The sequence below is a fragment of the Octodon degus genome, unplaced genomic scaffold, assembly GCF_000260255.1.
Source record: "Octodon degus isolate 3935 unplaced genomic scaffold, OctDeg1.0 scaffold00070, whole genome shotgun sequence".
Taxonomy (NCBI): Eukaryota; Metazoa; Chordata; class Mammalia; order Rodentia; family Octodontidae; genus Octodon; species Octodon degus.
Window position 1 is genome coordinate 9,405,029 of NW_004524646.1, and position 9,400 is coordinate 9,414,428.

A 9,400-nucleotide genomic window follows, 5' to 3' on the forward strand; every position below is an offset into this window, starting at 1 on the left:
ATGGGTGGGTGGATGGGTAGGTGGATGGGTTGGTGGGTGGATGTGTACTTAAGGTAGCTACACAAATGGAAGGGTAGATTCACAGGTAACTTGATGAATGGGTAGAAAAGTGAATGAATGGAAGGCTAGGTGATGGACTGACTACTAGTCCTGATGGTTTCAGAGGAAAGATATTGCTGTTGCAAACTATTTTTCTAGCTGTAGACAAGTTTCCACTGCCCTTGGTGTAAAGTGCTTCCATGTTAACTTGGATAGTGTTTCTGTAAAGAAAAAGGGGACAATTCTGCATCCTTCAGTTTTGGAGCAGGAAGTATCTCATTTCTTCTTCACAGAAGAGGACGTCTCTGGCCTTTAATCCCTGAGCCTGGGCTGGTTACGAGCATATCTTGGCAGCTCCTTGAGGGGCAGCCCTATTACAGTTTCATGTGGGTACAGGATAGAGCCACAGAAGAAGCGTAGTGGGGAGTCCGGTCAGACCCTCTGCAGTGGCTGTCTTGGCAGAGTCTTGTCCAGGTGAGGTCACAGCATCATCATTGTTGGCCCATTCGCCCTCCTTGCAGACTGTAAGGTGCAGGAAACCAAGGCCATGCTTGGCTTTGTTCCGCAGGTCCTTTTCCGGTCTAATCCCAGTGTCGACAAACATCAAGATTCCAACAAATAGGTAACAAATGACTGCTCAAATGGATGAAGTAAGTGGGCTGCTCCCCTGACTCAGGGCACTGTGTCCTTGAAAGGACTCTCAGGTGGAGTGGGCAGGTGCATAGATTCAGAGCGAGTCTGCCGAGTGCTCAGGAGAGGGCAAGCAGCTGGAGTGGTTGGAGGGGCAAGGGAAGCAGTAGATGCAGGTGGGAGGAAAATCAGGTGCCACTAATGGCCAGGGCCACCTCTGGGAGCCCACCCAGCACCCCTTTGCAGACCAGACTTTCTGGAGGGGCTTTGAGTAGGGCTGCGTTAGGCTTTCCTACAGGCCCATCAGGACTCAGAGGGAGGGAGGGCCAGAAGGCCATTGCAGGCTGGCACCAAAGACCAGGCCCTGGAGAAGAGTCTGTGCTTCTCCTGGCCTCAGCTGACCTATCTGCAGACAGAGAGCTGGACATGTCACCACCAAGGTCCTGCAGCACTGTGCATGTCGTGACCTACCTCTGAAAGCTGGCGCTCTGTGTGGCCATCTCATAAGGTCCCCTCCAGCACCGCCCTTGTGGATAATGGTTCTTTTAAGGCCACTCAGCGCTGTATTGACAGAAATTAAATTAGCCATCAGCACGGGCAATCAGCGGCTATGGGGCTGTTAAAGGCAATAAAGGCAATGCTCTCCAACCATGGTCGATTACACGGTGACACCATGAGGGGAGGGGACAGCTGCTCCTGATGGGAAGGGCAGGGCTCAGCCTGTCTCTTCCCTGGAGGAGGCCCAGTTCCAGACTCACCACCAGGCTGGCATTCATGACTCCTGCGGGTGCTGCTGAACTAATAGCTCTCTGCCCAGACACTCTGCTGTTGGAAGGCAAGTGAAAAGCCAGGACTTCAGGGATACTGGAGTGGAGTTTGGGGCAAGCAGGCAGACCCTCAGACTTCTGCCAAACGGGCAGCAAGGGCTCAGCAAGGAACATCTAGTTAGGGCAGCTTTCGACATCTCTTCTGCCCTGACTTGTGAAGTGCAGGGAAGCGGACTCTGTCCTATCTGCTGGGCTTAAAGCCATCTAAGCCACTGGGATGCAACATAGCCCAGCTCCACGGGACTCAGTGTTATTCCCATCCCCATGACATGGGCAGAGCCAGGCGATGTCTCCAGTCCCCCTGCAAGGCTGTGTCCCTCCCTTCGCCTGGGGTCTAGGGCCAAGCTGCAGCTGCAGTCCTAGTAGCAGTTTGGGACACTGTACACCTTTTCTAGATGCCCAAGGATGCACTGGTGGGAACCAAAAGCTTGATCATGACCCTCTGCTCTGTTCCTCTGTGTGGACAGACACAGAAGAGGACGTCTCTGGCCTTTAATGTCTTCCTTCATCAGAGGTTGTGGTGATGGGTGAGGAAGACCGTGCAGTCTGTCCTGCTGTGAAGCTTGCTGCAGAGCTCCTCTTTGCCCCAACACAATGCATCTAACGGGATGGTGGGGTCACTGTGGGGATTTCATGTGCATGCCTACAGGCCCTCATTGCCTCCCTCCCTCTTTCCCTCCTTCCCTCTCTCCCTTCTTCTTTCCCTCTCTTCTCCCTCATTTTCTTGCTCTCTCCCTCCTTTTAATCCTTCCTCTCCCTCCCTCTCTTCCTCCCTCTTTCCCTCCCTCCCTCCCTCCCTCCCTCCCTCTTTCTTTCCTTCCTTCTTTCTTTCCTTTCTTATCAGCTCTAGGCAGAGAGAGAACACAGCGTCCCCAGTGGGTGAAGTGGAGTAGGAATACCCAGCACAGGTATACTCCTCTCAGACACCTACCTGCTACCTCAGTTTACCGTGTGTGGCATGCCCACACATCAAACTCTTTAGCTGGTACAGAATGGCATTTTGTATATTCACACAGTCGTATAAGCGTTACCTATATTAAGCATCAAAACACTTTCATTCCCCCGATAAGCATTATCTATTCACAATGCATTGCTGCTAATGATAGATACATAGATAGATGGACAGATGACACATGTAGATAGATAGATAGATAGATAGATAGATAGATAGATAGATAGATAGATAGACTGACAGGTAAATAGATACTAGACAGACAGAAGACAGACATTTACAGTTAAGAAACTGGCTTACATGATTACAGCAGCTAAAACATCCAAAATGTGTGGTCAGCAATTTGAATGTAGAAGGCACAACAGTACATATAGTAGTTTTAGTTGGGTCCCAGGTCACAGCCCTGAGGCAGGCAGAGAGGCTCACTAACACAACCTATTTCTTCCCACCACAACTTAGTTTGAAGTTCCAGGGTGTGCACCATTTTCTTTTTGCAGTCTTCCACTTTTGACACTGATCCCTCCTCCAAACACCTCTGGAGACACCCACAAATCACATTTGACCAAGTATCCAAGCTTCGTGTGGTGCAGAGTGACACATACACCTAACCATCACAGTTACCAGCGACCAATGATGCTCCAGGATGCACCAGGTGAAGGTCCACAGCCACTTCTGGGGTGCTAAAGAACTGAGTGCATTCTCCAGGCTTTGTGACACCTTCAGGGGTGAGAATCAGAGACTTGAAACACGGTGAGAGGGGACATATGCTCCATGGAGGAAGCGAGGTAGCTTTCCGGGTGGCCCACTGGGGTGGGGGAAGGGATGGTTGTTCTCTCTCATGGTCTACAGGACTGTCACGGGGCTGGAGAGAAGGAAGGAAGGGGAGGCTGCTGGGGGCTTCAGAGGCCAGCACTGAGGTAGACTGTGGGCCTCCTGAGACACCCTCAGGTCTGGGAGCAGCTGGGGGCTCCTCTGCCCTGGGATCAGATTCTCTTGCCCTGAGTTTGAAAACTGAAACACTGCTAAAGCGGCACCTATGAGGTTTGAAGAGCTGCCACAGAGTCCTTCGGCAGCCTTCGGAGACCTCAGCAGCCCAGAGAGGAGAGAACATTCATTTGCCTGTTTCTTGGTGAGCACTCAGGTAGCACCTTGGTTGAGTTGTGGAGGCTCAACTCAGAACATCTTGAGCACCTTAGCACGAGAAAGGCTTACCCAGCCCATTGGCGGGTCGGCAGCCGGGGGCACCCCCCTGCAGGACTGGCTTGCCCAAGGCTTGGGAGGTCTCCTAGTCCCTGGCTTCACGTCTCAAGGACTCCCTCCTCCCTCTGGATGCTGGCATTGTCCCCAGGCACGCCTCCTACCATTCCTCCTCATCCTTGCCAGCTCTGGACAGTGACACCCGCTCTTGCCACCGCACTGGCATGGAACAACCCGCTTGTCACTCACATAAATGAAAATTTTTCTGTTTTTCTTGTGTTGGACAGATTTGCTCCCTACAGGTCCCATAGGCATTTCTGACTTTGAGTGTCTGACACTGAGTTCTTTTTCTTTACCAAACCTGTGAATTATGGGGTTTCCAAGCTCAAGAAAAGACACCACAATAATGACGTTTCTCAGGATTGCCAAAAGGGAGGAGGATATAAGGCTTTAGTTGTGCTTTGGAAGCTCATCATTATTAATTGAGTGATAATGAAAATGGATTTTCAAGAAACACTTTAGTAATATGGTATTCCCTTGGTGTCTTGTCTTGAGGTAACTTTTGCTGTCCTTCAGTCCTCTATGCTGCAGTGACCAGCCTGTAGCCATCATGCAAAAGAAAAGAATTCTGCTCACTTATCACAAAGGTAGTACCTTTTGTCCGAAGCCAAAATCTCATTTCACAGTGATGTGGCCCTCGGTTGAGGGTGGCCATTGTATTTCTGAAAGAATGAGAGTCGGAAGAAAGACAGACCTTCTTCTTAGGTCTTCCGCCATTTCTCTTTCACTGTTTGGAGAAAAGAGCAGAGATGATAGTAATGATGGTTCTGCTGTTATTCATCATGATTACTAAGGGTTGAGTGGTATCCTAAGTCCTTAAGAATGGTTACTAGGGGCTGGCAGGATAGCTCAGCAGTTTAAAGCACCTGCTTAGGCAAGCTTAGGCAAGTCTAGGGACTGCGGTTCGATCCCCGGCAGAGCATGTTGCACCAACCCTGCTCCAAGGGTGGGCTGAGTTGGCCACAAAAATAAAAAAAAGAAAAGAATGGTTACTATATATGATTCCTGTATCGAAGGGACACTGCTGTGATCCACCAACATTATTGGGGGTGGGGTAATGTCTAGAATCACAGAACTGTAAGAAACAAAACCAAGCATATGGACACACACAGGACATGCTTGTCTCCAGGATGCCTTCTCAGGTGCTTGGGTGTGGTCCTTCCTCACTTTTGCTGGCTGCTTCCACCTCAGTGAAATGCACAGCCCCGAGCAGCAGCATGGCTCAAGGTACGGTGTGCGGCTGGGGTCCTTGTGCAGCCTGGTTCCCTGCATGACCTTGGGCAGGCCACTGATCATCTGAATCTTTGTTTCCCCTTGGGTCAGATGAAGACAAGAAGAGGCGTTGGGAGCACTGCATGCCTCCAGCGCAGGAGCAACACTCTCCGCAACTCCCAGCACACAGAACATGTGCTCTAGACAGGAGCGGTCATCCCCAAGTGGCCCCTCAGGTGCCACCTTTGCGATTTTCACCCAACCTGAGGTCAAGGCCTCTTTCAAACATGCAGCTTCAGGAGCTGGGAGATGACCTCACCATTAGAAGGCACTATCTTCGTGGGTTTGTTGGGTGGACCTGAACATCTTTTGGCCAACTCTGAGTCTCTTTCTGCCTCAGAACTTTGCCCGTCCTTTCAGAGGACAAGCTATAGTTGGTCCTTACCTTTGTAAATGAATGTGAACAGCAGTTGAAAATACATGTCCAATATATAGTTTTTGTGTGGCCAGTTCTTAGTCATCTTTTAATTAAGAATACTTTTCATTGAACGTTAAACTGTGAAGAGTGCTTTTGTGTGAGGAGTGGGGAGGTTGCCATGGAGAGATCAGGTTGCTATGGGACTCTTGTGTCAGAATGGGAGTCGAAATGGTAATGGTCATGTCAATTCTGATCAAAGAAAAGGATCTTCAACAGCTTCATTAAGTAGGGGAACTTTTATTTCTTCCTTCCTTGTCATTGTGCCAAGCACAACAGAAGGGGAAATATTGGATTTTGCGAAGACAGACAATGAGGCCAGCTGCACGCACTGCCATGGTGAGAAAGTTCATACCAATTTGCGGGAGAAGTCGTGAACAGCTCCCTTCCCCTGCATCGGCTCTTCCACGGGAGGGCTTCTTTTTAAATTTAATTATTTGCTTATTTTACTTTGACTGAAAATACAATCTCTTCATTTTGGGAGCTGTGGTCATCTGGGCTCTGACTCCACACCTCCAGTGGGTTTTGGACCACAGCCTTCCAGCCTCCTGCTGACCTCTGTCTGCCTCAGCAGATCTGATGACCACATTCAGTGCCCGGAGGCCGTAAGATGCTGCTTGGGGTGAGCGCGGGGGACACAGCACGCAGCCGGGCCCAGAGCTGAGTGCGCAGTCAGGCGCGCATTCCTCATCCTGGCTGTGGTCCAGGGCTCCAGACACCCTCTTCCTCCCAGCTCCTGCATTTCTGCTTGTCCTCTCACCTCTGCAGGACTGGCCTCCCCTCCCCCTCCTGCCCCTCCTCCCCCTCCTCTCAGTCCTTCCCCTCTTCCCCTCTTCCCCCTCCTCCCCCTCCTCCCTATCCTCCTCCTCCTTGACATCCAGCTTAGTGTGCTCCTCCTTTAAGGTTGAGATGCAGTCTTTAATTCTTCTTTGCTGCCAAGGAGGGTGGAAAGTGCCTCTTCTCAGAGCAGAAGTTTTGGTCTACATGGCGAGAGACTAGCTGAGGGGCCTGAGTCACTGTGCCCGGGTATTCCTAGTCTCCGAGGGAAGGGGGCTGATGTCTCATTCCCATAGTCCCTGTCTCCCAGCAGCCCCTGGCCCATGTGCTGAAACTCTCTGGATGCTGTAGGGTTTTGTCTCTGAAGTTTCTCAGGGGCTGGATTTTTAGCAACCACAGGTCACTGGGTTAGCTGGTGTCACACACCGGAAGCTGTTTTTAGGTTGAAAACTGTCCTTCTGTGGGACCACCTGTGAGGACTTCCTCTATCTCTTCTGAAGGCTGCACTACCCTCGGCAAAAGCCTCCCAGTGCCAGCACCTGCTGGTGCACCTGGCTGCACACCGTGCTGTGCTCTTGCTTTGCAGGTTCTGTGATTGCACGCAGGTCCTGGCGTCTGATTGGCCGGCTCACCTGGCCAACTTCTGCTGAGCTTCCACTCCATGAGGAATGTTTCTCAACCTCAGAGACTGCACAGTGAATATGAAGATGGAGCCTACATGCTTTGTGGCTTGGGTCCGGCAAGAAGATGCTCAAGATGGACCTGTGTCTGCAGAGATGTTGCAGTTCTAAGCCTCAGCACTTGGGCAATTGACCTCGCTTGGAAAGCAAATCTCTGTAGATGATCAAGGACAGATGAGGTCATTGGAGCCTAACTCAGTAGGACTGGTGTCCTCTTGAAACTACAGTCAGAAACAGACACACCCAACACTTGGGATGACCAGAGAGCCTGCCAGAGCCAGGAGAGGCCTGGGACATGCATCTCTGATAGCCCCTGAACTAACCTTGCCAACGTCTCCTACTTCTGACCTCAGAACTGCAACACTGTGCCTTTCTGTTGCTCCATGGAGTCAGCTGGTGGCACTTTATTCCAACAGCACAAGGAGACAGAATCAGGGCTAAGACAGGCACAGTGAGCACTGCTGGGGGTGGCAAGTACCCGGCTCTGCGTGGGCTTGAGTGTTCCAAGAGGGGCAGTAAGCCAGCAGGTCCCCAGAAAAGCTTGTGGAGGGAGGAGCCCCTGCATCAGGCTTCGAAGGTTGGGGAGGACGGAGAGCCCCAGGAGTGAGGCTGGGGCTGAATAGGACTGTAGGAAATTGGGAGAAATCCTAGGGCTGAGAAAGTCTTTTGTTCCAGTTTTTTCTTTTTTTAGAAGTAACTGCCTTCTTCCAAATTCATCTGTGGAATTGGATGCTGGTGTCTCTTCATAAAAGAAACTACTCCTTTTCCCCCTTGGGATTGCCAGCTCCGAGCTGAGTCTGTCTCCCCAAGGAGAGGCCTGTGATTGCTGCAGAGGTGACAGCGTGCTTGAAGATTCCTAGATTTCAGACCCTGAATCCACAGAGTTGTCTGTTCACCTAGGAATTCTACTTGGGTAGAATTGCTGGAGATGGGAGCCGACGAGGGACAATGTTCCTTGACTAAATGTTTCATTGGTTCACATTCGCCAGCAACTGCATCCTAGGCCTTCCGTTTAGGGAGGTAAGTTTCTGAGAGATCTCTAAGTGCCTGCTTGTTAGGAGTGACTGAGTGGGAGAAAGGGTTAAGGATCTCTCCATATAACACTCAACACCAGAGGACCCGTATTGGTTCGTTCACAATTGTCTCATCCTAATACTAAGACAGTAAAGCCAGGGTATGGAGCACAGGGTGGACCCTCTGTACCATCTTTGCCACTCTTTCTTGACCCAAAAGCTTTTCCAAAATGAACAGTTCATTAGAGGAGCACAGGTTGACCAGCAATCCCCACTTCCCATCTGTGCTACTCCCTTCCCCAGACCCGGAGGCCCCTTAGTGGCCTTTTCTTGGGTGATTTCTGGGTTTAATCCGGTGCCTGGGCGGGCCCCCTCGGAGGCTCTGTGCTCAGGGTGCACTCCTCATCCCTGCCTCCTGCTCCAAGCTGTTATGCGGATCACTTGATGTGTACTGGGATCATGTGCACGGTGCGTGTGCCCGTGCATGCCGCCTTGTGAACCCCCGAGTCTGTGTGCAGGGTGGGTGGAGTGGGAGCGGCATTGCATGTTGTCAGCAGGTGCCTTTGGACGAAGCGGAACTGTGCCTTAGGAGTAGGGCTGCTTCCGCCGGCACAAAGCCCTATTCCTGTCTTCCCAAGGGTCCCAACTATTCCCCAGACAGTAAAGTGCGGTTTATTTGTCCCCATCTTGTTCACCCTGCTGGCTGCGACATTTGTACCCTCTTCCCCTTGGCTGGTTGTGACATCATGCAAACCTTCAATAAGGGAAAGAGGAAATTTAAAAAGAAAAAAAAAACCTTCCTTGGCAACTGAAATTCCTTTAAGTGTAGCATAATTACCACCGCTCTGCCCTCTTCCTCCCCGCTGGGACAATTCCACAAACCCTACAACAGACACTTAAATCTTCAACTTCTCACCGGCGCTACACGCAGATGGGAAAGATTTGATTAAAATTACAGTGCTTTAGGTTCAACTTCACCTATTAAAAAAACACAGATCGGGTGCTGGACTTTTTTCCCCTCTGCAGAGAAATAACTAGACCATAGTAATTACTGGGGCCCTGCTGCGTGCCCCCCTGCTCCCGCCCCGTTCTCCTGCTCCCCATCTTGGTAGAGACGTGGGCAGCAGCGTGACCGATGGCGGGACGGCCAGCTCCTCTCCTCTTTCAGTCTCCGCTACCCTCTTGCTCTCTCTGCCTTCTTCTGTTTGCTTCTCCCTCATTTTTCTTTAGCTCTTCTAAAAGAGAAAGAGGAGGGCCAGTCAATAGCTCAGAGCATTAAAGCACGTGCAAGCAGGCGCGGGGTTCGACCCCCAGGCCTGCTGTGTCGGCCCTGCCCCTGGGGGAGCGCTGAGGTGCCAATTGAGACTGGGCGGGGCGGCACGTGCCTGTAATCCCAGCTCTTTGGAGGCTGTAAAGGGGGGGGGGGATCACTATGAGTCCGATCTAGTAGTGAGACCTTGAACACCCCGTAGACCCTTCCCTAAAATTAAAAGAGAGAGAGAGAGAGAGAGAGAGAGAGAGAGAGAGAGAGAGAGAGA